At 43.7% G+C, this 18,482-nt stretch overlaps 1 long non-coding RNA gene and 1 pseudogene across 1 annotated transcript; both read left to right on the top strand.

Annotated features, from left to right (window-relative positions):
• Window positions 1–453: 453 nt before the first annotated feature.
• Window positions 454–18,271, top strand: LOC139016565 (uncharacterized). The gene is made up of 3 exons (XR_011472695.1): window positions 454–606; window positions 3,284–3,382; window positions 18,230–18,271. It is a non-coding gene; the product is annotated as an uncharacterized lncRNA (long non-coding RNA).
• Window positions 5,435–6,836, top strand: LOC139017040 (ATP-dependent RNA helicase DDX39A pseudogene; annotated as a pseudogene).
• Window positions 18,272–18,482: the final 211 nt, after the last annotated feature.

Genomic DNA, 18,482 nt, shown 5'->3' with positions numbered 1-18,482 from the left:
CCGCCGCCCCCGCCTGGCCTCAGGGCGTTCCCCCGGCCCGGTCCGCGGCCGCAGCGGCCCCCCGGTGCCCGGAGCCGCCGACCCGCGCCGGGCGGCCCGGAGCTGAGACTCACCCATGGTGCTGCTGTTGACGCTCCTCTCCTCAGCAGCAGCGGATCTCGCACTGACCGACATCCCCTCCCCCTCCGCGACCAGCCGGGGAGCGGCGCAGCCCGCGATTCTCCAAGGCCGCCTACGCCAGTTCCGCGGCGCAGCCGCCCGGCGTCGCTGCCCGGCTTGCGCAGCTCGCAGCGCCCGGACTCCTCCTCCGACTCGCGCCCGCCTCCCGCCCCCGCCCCCGCCCCCGCCCCCTCCTAGAGGCTTCCGGGCCGCGCGGCGGCCGCTGAGATCTCGCGAAATTTCCCCTTCCTGGCCTCGCCGCCCTGCTCCTTGGTGGGCATGCCTTCATTGGCGTCCGCGCTCGTTTGCCGCTCGGGGGCGGCCGCCATGTTTAAGTTGGCGGGGTTGGGCACCGCCGAGGCCACGGGCAGTCAGGCGTCAGCAGGCTTCTTCAACACTGCCTCTAAGGTTAAACCCTCCCGTTCGCCCGTGAAGAGCCTGAGGAAGGTGTGAGGGGAAGGCCGGTGGGGCGCGAGGGTGGGGTTGCCCTCACTAAACATGGCCGCCGCGAGGGCCGCCCCGCGCGATCTGACGTCAGAGCTTGGAGAGGCGGGCGCCGCCCGGTTGGCCTCGGCGCCTCCTTACGGAGTTGGCGTAAGGCGGAGAGGCGCCACCGGGGGAGGCCCGGCTGGGGAGCGGCGCTCGGGGCGGGGGCCTGGTCCGCGCCCGGGCTCCCAGCTATTGACCTGGCGGCGTGGCGAGTGGAGGGGAAAGACACTTGGAGGCAAGCGTCCGTGCCCCGTCCATCCCCGCCGCCTCAGCTTCCTGCCCGGGGTCGCAAGTGAGATTAGGCCCTGGACGCCCCCACACTCCCCGGGCGCTGTCACTTTGGGGGCCTGGCACAGCCCACGGGTCGACTGCGCGGCTGCCCCCGCGGATCCTCCGCGTTAGGCCCGCCCTGGGCCCGGGTCCGGCCGCGGGGGGCGCGCACTCGAGTTGAGAGAATGAATGAGCGCACGTGAGGCCACGGGGTGACCGTGAACGAGTCATCCAGGGCTGACAGTGTGTGGCCCTTGGAGCCGCCTCCAAACGCTTTCCTGTGAGCGTCACTCATCCATCGGCTTCTGTGCCCTTCTTGAAGACGAATGGCCTGTATAATTCATGCACATGGGTTATCTTTCCTATTAAGCTGCATGTTAGGACTTTCGTATAAATAAATAAATATAAACTTATACTATATATATATATATATATATATATATATATATATATATATATTCATGAACCGGCATAAGGATGTTCATAGCAGCATTGCTTATATTAGTGAGACAATTTAAATGTCCATTGTAGGAGAGTAGATGTATAAGTTATGTTTGTTGGACAAATGGACATACACAGAATACTAAATGTACACTAATGAGCCAAAGGTACTAGTGTTCATTTAAACAGAATCCATTAACATAATATTGAGAGGGGAGGGAAGGAATCGGGTTGCAGAAAGACGTATACGGTATACAATAAAAGTTTAAGAACCGGAAATCACATAAGGAAGTGATGGACACCAAATTCAGAATAGTGATTTACTCACAGAGAGGAAGGGAAGGGAATGTAATAGGGAGGGTTCCCTTGCATCTGTAATGCTTTATTTTGTCCCAAAAATAATCTGCAGAAAATGTGGCAAAACCTTAGAGCCAGGTGGAGGATACATGGGGTGTTAAATTGTAATTATTTTCTTTTCTTTTTTTTTTAATTAAATCTTTATTGTTCAGATTACATTTGTTCCTCTTCCCCCCCCCCCCATAACTCCCCTCCTTCCAGTTCCCGCCCCACCCTCCGCCCTCACTCCCCACCCACTGTCCTCATCCATAGGTGCACGATTTTTGTCCAGTCTCTTCCCGCATCTCCCATTCCCCTTCCCCCCCCAAGAATAGTCAGTCCATTCCCTTTCTATGTCCCTGATTCATTATAATCACCAGTTCATTCTGTACATCAGATTATTTATTCACTTGATTCTTAGATTCACTTGTTGATAGATGCATGTTTGTTGTTCACAATTTGTATCTTTACCTTTTTCTTCTTCCTCTTCTTAAAGGATACCTTTCAGCATTTCGTATAATACTGGTTTAGTGGTGATGAACTCCTTTAGCTTTTCCTTATCTGTGAAGCTCTTTATCTGACCTTCAATTCTGAATGATAGCTTTGCTGGATAAAGTAATCTTGGTTGTAGGTTCTTGGTATTCAGCACTTTGAATATTTCTTGCCATTCCCTTCTGGCCTGCAAAGTTTCTGTTGAGAAATCAGCTGACAGTCGTATGGGTATTCCCTTGTAGGTAATTGAGTCTCTTTCTCTTGCTGCTTTTAAGATTCTCTCTTTGTCTTTTGCTCTTGGCATTTTAATGATGATGTGTCTTGGTGTGGTCCTCTTTGGATTCCTTTTGTTTGGGGTTCTCTGCGCTTCTTGGACCTGTAAGTCCATTTCTTTCACCAGGTGGGGGAAGTTTTCTGTCATTATTTCTTGAAATAGGTTTTCAATATCTTGCTGTCTCTCATCTTCTGGCACCCCTATAATTCTGATGTTTGTACGCTTGAAGCTGTCCCAGAGGCTCCTTACACTATCTTCACACTTTCGGATTCTTTTTTCATTTTGCTTTTCCAGTTGGGTGTTTTTTGCTTCTTCGTATTTCAAATCTTTGGTTTGATTCTTGTACTCCTCTGGTCTGCTATTGGGTATAATATTCTTTATTTCAGTCCGTGTATGCTTACTTTCTAGTTTCTTTATCATAGCATCGAGGGTCTCATTAGTTTTCGTGAGGCTCTGCTCAAGTTTATTGCAAGCCCTCAAAATTGCGATTTTTAGCTCCATATCCTCCATTTCTGTCATGCTTTTTTGTCTCCGCATGTTTTATGCTTTCTTGGTGCACCCCCTTGTGGTCTTTGTGCGCAGTCTTGTTCTAGTTAAGCCTTAATTGTTGTAGTTAATACTAGAGGGATTTGACCACCAGGCCGACTGGCTGTGAGAATCAGCTGTGGGACAATTGTAATTATTTTCTATACTGCTCTGTATACTTGAAATGTTTCCGATTTCTTTTTTCTCATAAAGGACATTTTATCTAAGGAAATGGCTTGTTTTGCATCTTGGTATGTTTCCGAAGTCCTCATTTGCTCCCTCGTTTCTTCTCAGCAGAAAGAACCCTTCAGAGAGGAACGCCAGCAACCTCCTGTCTCCATCTTCATCAGCCTGCCTGCCCCCATGCCCACCCTGCCCGACATTGCAGGGCATCAGGTATCTACCTTGTCCAAGGCACGGATTTCTGCATGTTCTCTGTATTTGATCTGCTCATGCCTGTCCTCTGGATTCTGTTGCCTCCTGTCCACCCAAGAGCTTCATTCAATGGATTATTTATTCAATGCGTCTGGGTTCTTGCCCCTGCCACTCCACTGAGATTCTAAACAAAGTCACTAATAACCTGTTTGTTCAATCCAGTGGACCCTCTTTCTTACTTGACCTCTTGGCAGCATTTGATACTGGTGATTAAAGCCTGCTGCGTTTACAGCCCCTTGATTTGTGAAACTATACTTCGCTAGTTTTCCTCTGGCTTCTTTATAGCACAGTACTTTAACTTCCAGGATGCCCATCTTCTGCCTGTCACTTACATGCCCATGTACCTCAGAGTTGTGTCCTAGTCAGTTTATTCCTATCTCACTTTTTATACTCTCCTTTGATGATCACATTCACTGCCATGGATTCAGTGACTATGCTAATGACTCCTAAATAAAAATTTCTAGTTCTCTTTTCTTACTACAAATCTGCATACCTGACTGCCTTCAAGATATACATCCCCAAGTTCCAATATATCTCAAAACAATGTACCCCAAATTAAATCCTCATTTTACTTGTTTCTTTGTTCTTAATCTCTAAATGGTATCATCATCAACCCAGTGGCCTCAGCCAGAAATGCTCAGCCCCTCCCTCTCACCATTGACAGCCATGGGAAAGTCCCGTAAATGTCTCCTTCTCAGAGATGTCTAAACTCTTCATTTCTCTCCATCTCTACTACTCCTGTCCTAGCTAGGCCAATACCTCCGGCCTCACCTCTCTGCAATGGCCTTTCTGTTCAATTTTATCCCAACTCATTCTTCACATTGTACCCAGAGTGACCTTCCTAAACTTTATGTATGTACTTAAAGTCTTCAGACTTTCTCTCAGGAAACTAACATGATCCATATTCTTATTTCTGGCCAACCTGCCATGCCTTGCTCTCTATAGAAACTAGCAAGCCTTGTTACCACCCCCCCTCCCGCCTGCACTCTCTTTTTACACTAGCATTCCTTACCTGGCTTTCTCCTTTAAGTCTCAGCTCAGCCATCATTTTCTCTTAGAGCCTTCCTTGATCTCCCAAGATGCCGGAAGCCGGTCCATCCTTGCTGCTTGACACAGTCGCTGCAGGGAAGAAACATCTGCACAGCATATGTTTCAAGGGACCTGGCGTATATGGCATACTGTTCTTAATATGTTTGCTCCCGCCGAAACCGGTTTGGCTCAGTGGATAGAGCGTCGGCCTGCAGACTGAAAGGTCCCAGGTTCAATTCCGGTCCAGGGCATGTACCTGGGTTGCAGACACATCCCCAGTAGGTGATGTGCAGGAGGCAGCTGATAGATGTTTCTCTCTCATTGATGTTTCTAACTATCTCTCTCCCTTCCTCTCTGTAAAAAATCAATAAAATATATTTTAAAAAAATATGTTTGCTCCCCCTCTTAGCGCTCTGTGTTTTAAACAAGACCACCTCCCCGAGAAAGGTTGTTCCCCAGGTGAGGATTTTTTTCCCTGAAGTTAGGGATTAACAGGACTAAGGAAGAGAATAAATCAGTGAAACCCCCTAGTGTTACAGAAATACCATGTACTACTTATGAAGAACTTGGACTAGGACTGTTGGCAATAAATTTGGGACTTGTTGGGCCCACATCCCCAGGGGTCTGCCCCACCAGGGAAAGCACCAAAACCTATACCCCTGGAGACCCACCGACACAGGGCAGTCCCAGGGAAGGGAGGACATAACCTTTACTGGGTAGGATAATCTCCTTCAGTCACTTCCTTGTAGCTTATCAGTAGAGCAGTGACCTTGGAATAGCCCTTATAATGGAACACAGAGATTAACCTAGACAGGATTAAACTCAACAGAACTAGATTTACAAACGCCCTAACCTTTGGAATACAATGGATAGGATTAAACTTAACAGAACTAGATTAACAAACACCCTAACCTTTGGAATACAATGGATAGGATTAAAATCAACTGGTATAAATACAGATGTAACAGGGCAATAAAGAGAGAATCTGGTGCTCAGTCCAACGCAGGAGGCAGGAAGCACTCTAGCTCGTGTCTGGGCGCGGGACGGGCATCGTGGTGGGTCGACTCTCGGAGCGTACGGAGGCGAACAGGGAACTAGTATTATGGCGGAACAGGATGTGGAAAACGAGCTTCTGGATTATGAGGAAGATGAAGAGCCCCAGTCTCCTACAGAGAGCACCCCAGTACCCCCCAAGAAAGATGTCAAGGGGTCCTACGTTTCCATCCACAGCTCTGGCTTCCGGGACTTTCTGCTGAAGCCTGAGCTCCTGAGGGCCATAGTGGACTGTGACTTTGAGCATCCCTCTGAGGTTCAGCACCAGAGTATTCCCCAAGCCATCCTGGGCATGGATGTCCTGTGCCAGGCCAAGTCTGGAATGGGCAAGACTGCAGTCTTCGTGCTGGCCACCCTACAGCAGATCGAGCCCGTCAATGGACAGGTGACCGTCCTGGTCATGTGCCACACTCGGGAGCTGGCCTTTCAGATCAGCAAGGAGTATGAGCGCTTCTCCAAGTACATGCCCAGTGTCAAGGTGTCCGTGTTCTTCGGGGGTCTTTCCATCAAGAAGGACGAAGAGGTGTTGAAGAAGAACTGTCCCCACGTCGTGGTGGGGACTCCAGGTCGCATCTTGGCACTCGTGTGGAACAGGAGCCTCAACCTGAGAAATGTGAAGCACTTCGTGCTGGACGAGTGTGACAAGATGCTGGAGCAGCTGGACATGCGGCGGGATGTACAGGAGATCTTTCGCCTGACGCCACACGAGAAGCAGTGCATGATGTTCAGTGCCACCCTGAGCAAGGAGATCCGGCTCGTCTGCAGGAAGTTCATGCAAGATCCCATGGAGGTGTTTGTGGACGACGAGACCAAGCTCACACTGCATGGTCTGCAGCAGTACTATGTCAAGCTCAAAGACAGCGAAAAGAACCGTAAACTCTTCGACCTCCTGGACGTACTAGAGTTTAACCAGGTGGTGATCTTCGTGAGGTCGGTGCAGCGCTGCATGGCCCTGGCCCAGCTGCTCGTGGAACAGAACTTCCCAGCCATCACCATCCACAGGGGCATGGCCCAGGAGGAGCACCTATCACGCTATCAGCAGTTCAAGGACTTTCAGCGGCGGATCCTGGTGGCCACCGATCTGTTTGGCCGAGGGATGGACATTGAGCGAGTCAACATCGTCTTCAATTATGACATGCCTGAGGACTCGGACACCTACCTCCACCGGGTGGCCCGTGCCGGTCGCTTTGGCACCAAAGGCCTGGCTATCACTTTTGTGTCTCATGAGAATGATGCCAAAATCCTCAATGAGGTTCAGGGTCGGTTTGAAGTCAATGTGGCGGAGCTTCCTGAAGAAATGGACATCTCCACATACATGGAGCCGAGCCGCTAACCACAGACCTGACATCCTGGAGCCACCCTGCTTCCCACATGCAGCTTCAAGTCCTCTTTCTAGGCGACAGTGGGGCTTTCTTTTTCTGTTCAAACACTGTAGATTTGTGTAAGAATAAATTTTTATTATGGAAAAAAAAAAAAAGAGAGAACCTGGCTATGATGATCAACTGAACGCTGCCTCTGTGTCCTTCATTCTTCGCCGACTCCGTCCACACCTATGGGAACCCCTGGACCTGTTGGGGATGGACCCAACACCAAGATTGGGCAAGATACCCTCTTACCACCCCACTCCCATAGTATCTTGTATTTACTGCTATGGTAGCACAGTTTTTTTCATACTTGTCTCTTTCATGGGAGTCTAAGCTACTTAAGAGCAGGCACTCTTATCTTGTTCAGCTGTGGGTCCCCAGTACCTAGCACAGGGTCTGGTATTCATTATTTCATTCAGTAAGTATTTCTTGAGTCATAACTGGGTACTAGGCACCAGCACAGTGGATAATGTGTGGATTGGGAAACCCTTGAAGGAGGTCTCTGAGAAGCAAGGGGATCTGTGAAGTCAAAATTATTTCAACACTAAGACTATTTTTAAACCTTTTTGATTCTCATTCTCTCATGAGCATATAGTAGAGTTTTCCAGAGACTACATGAAGTGTGATAAGTGCAACAGATTAAATGCAGAAACATATAAATAATTTCAGCTAATTTTAAGCCCAACATTAAAGGGATTTGCAAAAATGCAAAACAGTACCACTCTTCAAACTAATTTCTTTTTGTTTTGCAAGATATGGTTAATTTTCATAAAAAATGTGTTATTTATGTTAATGTATAATGGATTTGTTATTTTTAATGAATAATATTTTTAAACTTCCTCAGTTTTAATTTCTAATAAGTATCAATATATATACTCCACATATACAAAAATTCTTTGGGGTCCTCAATAATTTGTAAGAATGTAAAAAGCTCCTGAGCCCAGATGTTTGAGAATTGCTGCACTAGCACATCTTGTATATATGTCCAATGTAGATGTGCTAAATAATTAATGGATGTCAGTTTGCCAAGATGCTGGCACGCGGGTGCTTAATGTTTCTTAATCGAAATTTCCCCAGAATATCTGAATAGCAAAAATACCCTTACTATCTGAATATGTATAAGTGAAAATATTTTGTAAATGAATATGCTTTGTCAACTATGGCATGTCATACAAATACTATTGTTTTAGTAATTTTCTGTGACAAATATGGACTAACATTCTAGCTTTGATAGTAGAACCAGAATTACCTATTATAATCTACTAGAAGCCCAGCGCACAAAATCTCACGGCCCCACCCACCCACGTGCACCTCACTGTGCTTGAAGCCCCGCCCACCCGAGTAGGTCTTGGTTGTTATGGCGTTAGGGCCAATGGCTTTTTATAATATAGATAGTTGACTTGAAGATGAGAATTTTTATAGCCAGCCATGTCACATCAATCTAATCCATATAACAATTTTATGAAATAGATATTACTCTCAATTTCTTTTAAATGAGCAAACCAATGTTCAGAGAAGTGATTTATTCAAGGCCTCCAAATTTGTAAGAACCTGAGACAAGATTCAGAGACCTCATGCTTTTCCAATACATAAGACCTCAGGTGAAGAGATTCATTTCTCTGTTGTCCTGAATCCTGTCCTCATTTGCTAGACATTTGGTCGGGTGAAAGGGTAAGATGGTTTTACAGTTTTCAAGTACTTTTACCTTTAGTGCAAGCAGAAGGACATGTGGATGGTTTTAGGTCTATATGGAGGTTTTCTTTGAGGACCAACTCACAACTGACAATATAAATGAGATGGCACTTCTCATAGAACAAGTCTGTCCTGTTTTCTACAATGACAGAGCAGACAAAGTCAGGTTGGGTGGTAGGGGTGGAGCTTGAGATTTCAGAAGTTTATTTTATGAAGTGGGTTAGACAGTCTGCAATATTTCCCTGTTAACACTAATACCCAAATATCCAAAAAGCCCTTGAGTGCTTTCTGTTCCTCCTCTGAAGAACAGTAAGGGAGGACTGAGAAATAATGTTGAAAATAAGGAGCCATTAACTAAATTTTTTTTCTTGTGAAATTAAAAATATATAATTTCCTCAAAAGCTGAAACTAGTTTCATATGAATGAATATTGGAATATATTTTGTTCACATCAAATTTAGAATATGAAACCTCAAGAGAAATATTTTACCATCCACAAAATCTCTTTTAAAATACAAATACATGGAATCAAGCAGTATATGGTTTAAGTATTTTTGTACTTAACTATTAAGTATTTGAAAAGGAATAGTGTGTTCCAGTATTAAATTCACAATTGAACAGTATAGTTATTAGAAAAAGTTCTGTCGAGATCAAAAGAATGTAAAATATTTGACAGTGTTAATGTTCTGCAAATAAAAGGAAATAGATATCAACGTGCCTTTTTATAAATTAATCTATACAGTACAGGAAGTCGAGTGACATTTGCAAGGTTATAAAACTAATGAACAAAAATTAGAAAAAAATAAAGCCTACTTCCTTTTCCTTTGTAAAGATCAAACTTCACCCCACAGAGAAAGAGAAGCCAAAAGACATAGTAGTGATAACAAACAAAAGACAAGAAAACTAGAGAACCATGCAACTTGAAGACCAGAGATTTAACCAAACAGCAAAATAACTGTTTAAATAACAAATAACTCCCATTCTTAATTCTTTGCCTTAGAAGGAGGGATTTTTTTCTTTTTCCCACCAGCCAAGGAGAGAGTGGGGGAGAAAGCAGAGCAGAAATAGGATGTTTGGACCCTGACTGTCCAGAGAGGCCTGATTTATCTCAACTTATCACTGGAGGCTCAAGGAATGTTCAAATTCCAGGGCTGCCCTGGAGATTTAGTTCTTATGCAGATGAAAGCCCCACTTCCCTCTGAGGACCCCGTGTTCCTGGTAATAGACTGGCAGCCCGGTGGCCTCTGGGACTGAAGGCAGAGAGGAAGCCATTTACCTTGAGGTTTTCTTGCCAATCAGCACCTTGTTGTAGAGCTGTCCAATCTGATTACACAGTAAAAATACCACTGAGCACAATACCGGAGAAAAATCCAAAGTACATAAAAAAGAAAATCTATTATAAGTGTAAAAAGCCACTGTTGCCAACTCCCTTTGGCATTTTCTACCACTGAATCATGAACTGACTGAAATAGGAAATGGGGACACATGATTCTATGGGAAACCAGCTGCCTTCAGCAACCAGAGTTCATATATTGACTTTGGCAATGACTGAATGCCTCCTGCTGTATGAGAGGCTAGTGAAAGTGAATTGAACTGAACTTAAGGACTTTTATGTCAATGACATGCCCAAGGTTAGAGCAAGGCTATCATTTTAGCACGCAGTTGGAGCCTACCCGCTCCAAATCACTCTTCCTAGCAGACCTCTGAGTAAGCGACTGTTTCCTGAAAGCGCACCTCAGAGAACCTCACATCCAGGAAAACAGGAAGTTCAGAGAGGAAGCAGATGCCTATGCCACACGAATGTGCTTTAGGTGAAGCAATTGCACTGGATCACCAAGGAGACTGGCTAGTAATAGTGAAAATAGTATGTTATTACTGCCTTCCTTTGTGCGGCTCCTAGCAACTTAGAGACTCTTTCTTACACGATTTCTCTAGTCATTTGACATTGATTGGATCCTATTTTAGTTACATAGTTAAGCATCTGATAAAAAAGAAAAGAGCAAATAATGGTAATGTTAATTGTTACCCACGATGTGCCCATTTCATGGAAGGAATCGTGGTTGAGATTTATTTATGGTTTTTAGTTGATTTTTTTTCCTCCTTTGTTTTGCTTCCAGAAATTTGGTAGTAAATTATAACAGCTTGCCAGTCAACCACTATAAACAGATAAATAGATTTTATGAAACCAATATAATAGCCATCTTTATCATCCCAAATGGTAGGAATACAGCATTAAAAACTAATGTTGAGCAATAGATATTTCCCCCTGGAGTTCTTATTCCAAAAGGCTACATTTGTGCCCTACTAGAATATAATATTTTAAGGTTTGGAAGAGACTTTATAACTCTAAATCAGCTATCTACCAAATTCAAAATCTTTCTCAAATATAATTTTTTATGTGACATACAAGGCCACAATGCCAACTATTAAAACTATAAATGTTAAATTTGAATCTAAATGAAGCAGATGTATTGCAGATGATATTATATTACTTTAAGCCCTCTAGTTCCCATATGGCATGGGTGTAACTCTGCTTTTTACAACTTATAACACACAAGTGAGCAAACTGTCCCAAAATCCTTATTTCTCATAAAAGTGTTCATGCAATTGTTTGTTATTTCAGAATATGTTTTTGGTTTGAGTTAAATGTCAGTGACATTTAGATGCTGTCAGTGAGCACTAGACAATTAAAATGTTTTCTCTTGTAAAAGGTAGTTGCTTTTGCAAATTTCTGGGCAAATATGATCATGAATTACCTTTGCTATGATACTGCAGACCTTGAAGGAGAACTAAATCTTAGCTATCTTCTCATCTTGTTCAAACCTAGCATAATGCCTTGCATGTAGTGGGCACCCAGATATTTTTTGGAAATAATTTTGATACTTTTAGGGTTCATCCGTAGCTTAGAAAACTAGAGTAGAAAAATCAACACCAAAAAAGGGCAAAAGAAAAAAAGTAGAACTTGAGTATTGCAAGGAAGAGATTATTATATTATCTTCATATTTGCTCCTTCATTTATTCCCAACTTCCATTACACACACATACATCTGAACACATTGAGGAAAAAAAAGTCAGGAAAAAAACCTATACAGTTTCCCCCCACATTTCAAAAGACAGAGATTTCTTTGTTTCTTTAGCATCACCTTGAGACTTTTGTGTTTGTTTGCGGAATGGGAGGGAAGTTGGCATCACCTTGTTAGTTGCATGAATGGCTCAGCTGATAGTATCATTGGAAAGGTTGGGGGAAGAGAGCAGATCTGCCTTACTTCTCCTTCAGCCCAGCTGCTGCTTACTCTTCTCCCTCCCTCCTGATCAATTCCAGGTAACAGGCAGGCCTGACTCTTAGCTTCCCAAAGTATACTAACCTGTTGGAGAAAAGTAGGCAGAAGCTTTCCCAGATCCATGGTGCTTAAGCGACCAGAGTGGACTCTGGAAAGAAAAAGAGAAGGAAGAAATGCCCAAAGTAAAACCCTCTTTTCAATCACTGGCTGATACTCTCAGTCTTCCTTTCCTTCTGTCACTAACACACAGCCATCTCCAGCAAAGCAGGAATTGCTGACGTGAGAAAGAAGTATTAGGAGACCTTGAGACCAGTTATTCCAGCTACTGTGGCTGTGTGATTCTGGTGAGTCACTCTTCTTCAGGAAATTGAAAGAATGTCAAGTATGAGGATGGCTGTGGAGCAGAATGAAGATTGTCATTCTGCCTCATTTCAAGTTCCTTCTACATCTTTCTCATAGAAGCATAGATGTCACATGCAGTGAAGGCCGAGGGACAGAGGTGCCCAGAGAGAGAGACTGTGGTAAAACAAAGCTTCAAGAAGTGCATTAACCCCGGCTAGCCACTAGGTTCATGTAGGTGATCTTAATCTAAAGTTTATCTAATGAATTTAAAATAATCTACAAAAGTGAGCTATTGACCCCCTTCAATCAGTGCAAGAAATGTGAGAGAACTGATGTGGGAAGATTTTCTTCTGATCATTTCATAGTTTATATAATGAAAATAGAGGATATGTCAGTGGATAAATACCTTAATAGCTTCTTCCTGTTATCTAAATGCTGCACTGGAATGAGATACATAAAAAACAAATTGTTCACAAACATCCAAAGATTCTTGAGATTCCCCGGTGTTCACAGTAAACACCCCTTATTAAATAAACTGCAGTGAGCAAGGAGGGTAATGATAATAAAGAAAGGGACAGAAAGAGCATGGGGTCAAGTAAGTAGGGAGCAAGTGACTAGAACACCACATGGACCTCAACTCAAAGCAGAAGGGCCACCAAGGATTTTTGAGAATAACCCCCCTGTATTAGTTTGCTAGGGCTCCCATAACAAAATACCACACCCTGGGTGGTGTAAACAGATTTATTTTCTCATGATTCTGAGGCTCAAAGTCTAAGGTCAGGGTGTCAGCAGGTTTGGTTTCCTTCCCCTCTGCTGTGTGATCACCCACGCCTCTGCCCGGATTTGATTGGACAGGAGGCCCCTCCTCAGGGACTGGGGAAGAAACAGGGAAAATTGGGGAGGCTGGGGGCACAAAGAAAATGCTGGCAATCTCACTGTTTCCCGGGACATGCTGCTGAGAATAATGAGCACACCGTGGGTCAGGGGTCATTGGGTGTTTTTGCTCACTAGTGAGTAGAGGTGGAAATAGCTGCCTGGTGCCTCGTGTGACCCTTCAACAGTGGTCTTCCTAGCTCACCCCTGGGTGATCCTGACAAGCTTGTGCCTAGTCCCTGTGGCACTGGGAGGGGCAGAGGAGTACAAGTCTGCAGTCAGAATAGAGTTTGGTTCCACTGCAGCTCATCCACTTACTGGCTGTCTGACCTTGGGCAACCCACCCTATGTCCCAGGGCTGTCATGAGGATGAAACGAGATTATGTAAGTGAAGAGCTTTGCACAGTGCCTGCTACACAAAAGGGACCCAGTAGTGTGCAAGCAACCCTTTCTAGGTCCTTGCTGAGAACTCTGCCAGGACCAGAGCCCAGCTTGAACCATAGCCCAGTCAGCTCTGAGTCCTGACCGTTTGCCCAAATCCTGCTGAATCCTTTCTCTTGAGCCGTTTTCATATCCTTTCCGCCATCAGGATGCAGCTTCAAATACACATCCTGCCTGCCTTCCACCCACCAACTGCTTTCCAAGGATGGCCGTGCCAGCTTCAGTCAGACCAGAGTCAGCTCTGGGCCCCCTTACGGTGATTTAGACCAATGGTTCTCAACTCTTCCTGGGACCACACCGGACCCAAACCGCTCTGTGTATGGAGCCTGAGCATCTGCACATTTTAAAAGCTCCCCTCCCCCACTGCAAGGGCCCCTTACTAGTCTTCACTCTTTTTTAAAAAAAACACATATATTTTTAAAAATTGATTTCAGAGATGAAGGGAGAGAGAGAGGGAAAGATAGAAACATCAATGATAAGAGAGAATCATTGATTGGCTGCCTCCTAGAGCTCTCAACCCGGGCATGTACTCTGGGAATTGAACCATGACCTCCTGGTTCATAGGTCCACACTCAACCACTGAGCCACCCCGGCCAGGCTGTCTTCACTCCCTCTTGCTTGCATGCAGAGGTTCCCTGCATGCTGTGTAATCAAGACCCAAGCATCTACTTTGCAGATAGTGAATGCTTAACAAATGTTTACTGAACAAGCAAAGTGTTAGGTGTTATTTATTTATTTTTGCCTTACAAAGCTATTTAGCTATGTGATTTTAAAATAACGGCACATACTTGTTCAATAAAGGTTGGTTTATGAATGATTAAAACCTGTTTTGGTGTGGATTCTTTAGGGGCAGGGTGGGGGGAATGACAATCATTTGGGAAAATGCCTGTGGGTACAGAAATTCCACAGAAATAAATGAAATGACAGCACATGGAAGCGTTTTATGTAGCATGAAGGAATATGTGGAACAATAATGATGTACCATCCACATATTAGTGTAGTACATTCTGATTTTTTCTGGAGAAAAGGGACCTCGGGTAAGCACTGTCTCAAAGATTACTGTGTAAGTCACCAGGAAAGAGAAAAGCAAAGAAAGGCTCTCATTAATCCCACCTATCCAAACACAACAAAGAGACATCTCCTTGTTTTTTTCTTTTTTCTTGTTGTTATGAAAAATTTCTAACATATACAAAGTAGAGGGGATAGCATAGTGAAGCCTTATATCCACTGCGCAGCTTCAACAACAATCAACATTTTGCCTATATTGGACCAACCCATGTGATGCAAAATAGGGTTTCTGAGTTTGCTTTCTAAATCTTTGAAAAGAACGTGTAAATAAATGCTTTAGGACTAGGTCAACATTCTCTGGGAGGGTTTAGGGATGGCATGTCCTCCAGGGCCCATTTACATATATTTTTCAACATCTGACTAACAATCCCTCTTTGAGTTGAGTGATTACCACATCCCAAACCCTGCGCAGTCTCCTGTTGAGTGTATATAATAGAGTCACTGTACTTGTCCTTGGAAAAACAACTTATTTATGTTTAGAACTTCAGAAAATTGTGACTGTGTCTCCATCTGGGGTACAAAGGACCAGTGAGTCCAGTGTGCTGTGGTCCCTACACTCAATGGCTCCAGATGTGCCAGCCCCAAGACTGTTATATCAATGCAGAGGGTGATGGGGTGAGAGAGGCTGCAGGTCTGGATCCATTGACTGTGGAAAGAGTATATACTCTTTCACTCTGCGGGTGAAAGTTTATACTCCAAGGCAAAACATTAGGCAGTGATGAGTTGTTTCACATTGAATCCAAGCAGTGTCTTGGGAATCACTGTTATTGGTCCAACCATTTAAGAACATTGTGACGTTACTGGGTTTAGCTTTCCTATCATTTCTTTTCTTCCAAGTAACCAGTTTTATTTTCTACTTTTACAACAAAGTCACCAGGTACTAAGTTGTACCCTCTGACAGTGGGAAGATAGTAATATTAATTAAACTATTCTTTGAGAGGAATCTACCAGATCATGCTTATTGAATACAGTTTCACATTAAGCACATGGCTCAATATATATTTGTTGAATGAACAAGGTTGCGTGCCTGCCTTCCAAGTATATTTCTAGCTACTCATATGTTTTAATACTATATTGGTGTGGGTTTTTGTCATGTGAAAAAAAAATCTCAGCTAGAACTAGTGTATTCTTTGGGATTCAAAATCCATGTTGATAACCTTTTCAACTCTTTGGCCTCCTTTTCAACTCTCACTTCCTTACCTTGTCTCTGTGACTCCATCTCATTCCACCTCAGGTCCTCTGAGTGTAGCCACAACTTAGTTTTCACTATCAAACTAGAAAAGTTTTCTCTGACCACTACCCACCAGTCTTTCTCTCCTGTTACCTCACTCCTGACCCACTCCTCACCTTTATGGACACAGACTCTGTGCTCTTTATGCATAATTTCTGTTCCTGGCCTCTCGGGACATCTCAGGCACCTCACAGAGCTCAGGAACAGTTCTTCCCACTGCACTCACAACTGCATCCCAATGACCCTCATCTCCCGAGCTCCTGTCCCATCTGTCCTGCCAATCCCCAGCCCTGGTTAAGGCAACCATCTGTTTCTTCTGCTCCCTATTCTAGGCGGCTGAGTACTTCAGGACAAAGTAGCTTAACCAGGTGGATTAGATGCTCTAAAATGTATTCCAATTTTTCTGGGGATTCAACAAAGCCAGAAATTCCTTTTCTCACCCCTCATCAACTCACTCTTAAAATACACATAGCTGCCATTCCATCTTCAGCACCCCATTAAAGTTCTATACCTACCTCCCCCATCTTTTGCTACCAACTTCACCAGAAGCTGGAGATCATCTGGTATGAATACTATAAAAATTTCATTTGTCAAGAATTATCACCCATTCCCTTTCTCTTTCCTCTAGTTTCTAAAGAATTTTCCTGACTTCCTTCTGAAGCCAGTGTTCCCACCTATCTGTTCCCTCTTCCCTTCCCAGGTCCTTGACTTTGCTCCCCTTCCATTTGTCCACTTCGTCTACTTCCCTTCCATGTTCTCGGACTGCTTCCCTTTTTGTCCCTCCCTTGATACCTACAAACCTTTTCTTTCCTGTTTTAATTCTCTACCTTGATTCTAATTTCTGTTCGTGGTATTTCTGTCTCCTTCCTGTTCACCCACAATTTTATCCACTTTTTTCTTCAATCCTCAGCACCATTAGCCTACAGAAAGTGCTAATGCCAAAAACCAACCTTTTCCTAGACCTTCTGCTAAAATTCTGTTTTCAGTAGAATTTGAAAACATTCCCCACCATCTTCTTTCTGGAACTTAGTTTTCACTATCAAACTAGAAAAGTTTTCTCTGACCACTACCCACCAGTGTCTCTCTCTCCTGTTACCTCACTCCTGACCCACTCTTCACCTTTGTGGACACAGACTCTGTGCTCTTTATGCATAATTTCTGTTCCTGGCCTCTCGGGACATCTCAGGCACCTCCCCTGGAGCCCTTGTTACATCCTACTGGCTCTCCTGCCCCATGGATGGCTTTTGTTGAGTTTCTGTCCTGAATCCCTACATGCTACCCCCTTAAAACAAGCCCTTTAAATATAAACTTTCTGAAGATTCGGTGTTCAGTTCTGTCTTAACTCTTAACCGTCCTTTGGTAATCTCCTATCTTACAGCTTGAGCTACCTACCTGTTCCCTTGCAGTGGTTCTCAACCTTCTGGCCCTTGAAATACAGTTCCTCATGTTGTGACCCAACCATAAAATTATTTCCGTTGCTACTTCATAACTGTAATGTTGCTGCTGTTATGAATCGTAATGTAAATATCTGATATGCAGGATGATCTTAGGCGACCCCTGTGAAAGGGTCGTTCGACTGTCAAAGTGGTCGCGACCCCAGGTTGAGAACCGCTGCTTTAGAGAATGGCTCACAGCTCTACCTTTACCCTCATCTGTCTTTCCCTAGTCAGACCTGTTCCTAACCGTATGCTGAGCCTCCCACACTGATGTGTTGCAGACACCTTACACTCTGATCTAAATTAAACTCATCACTTTCCACTGCTGTGTTTTTGATCTTGGCTAATCAACCCAATGAAGTCTCCTTCCATCCTTATCTTTCAAATCATCTCCTTCTGTTCACTACCCTTCTTCAAATAATTGGCTAATATAACAAATAATAACATGTTAAGAGGAAGGCACAGTGCAAGTGAAAAAATATAAGCAAACACCACAGGAGTTTCTGATTTTAATTAAAAGAAAATGTATGTGAAATGCTTATTATTTGATACAGACTAAGCTCTCAGTAAATGTTACCTACTATTATACAGCAAGTAAAGGGGCTGGAAAAAACAGTGTGCTTTTTTCTATGTAGCCTACATAATTTTGTGTGATAGCTGATACTAACTTTGAACTGCATTCAGTTTTAAGTCAGTTGGATATGTATTTTTATGATAATTTCAAGAGCAAGTAACAAAGAGTAAAGCATGTGAGAAGCAGCATGATATAATTAACCACGTGCACTATTGATGAGGACTTGGCTTCCCCCTGTACCACTTGATATTCAGCGAAATAAATAATGGTGATAATTGTCAGATTCCTAACAAAGACATCTGCTAAACCAGACAACTCAGGCAAAGCTGTTTGCTACTGACAGCTTGCTTCAAATGTGAATGTTACCATTAAGAAAAAATAGAGTTTTCATATTTATCACATTACCTAATCTGTTGTTTTGGCAGTGTTTCATCTGGGGACCCAAAGACCTGATAATTAAATTCAACGTTTAAACTTCTACATTTGCTTAAGGGACCATTAGAAGATCTTTCCCTTTTTTGTTGTTGTTATAGTGTAAATGCAATATATCTACACAAAAATAAAATCCAACAATGAAGAATCGTAGCAACTGAAGAGTAAAAGTCTCATCCATTCTCCCTACTACCATTTCTCCACTCTAGAAATTATCTTTTGAATCATTTGCTATGTAAAAATCAC

Source organism: Myotis yumanensis, unplaced genomic scaffold (genome assembly GCF_028538775.1).
Source record: "Myotis yumanensis isolate MYYU_CA2020_CCGP unplaced genomic scaffold, mMyoYum1.0.hap1 SCAF_9, whole genome shotgun sequence".
NCBI classification, from domain to species: domain Eukaryota; kingdom Metazoa; phylum Chordata; class Mammalia; order Chiroptera; family Vespertilionidae; genus Myotis; species Myotis yumanensis.
This window is presented reverse-complemented; position numbering and strand designations above follow the sequence as displayed.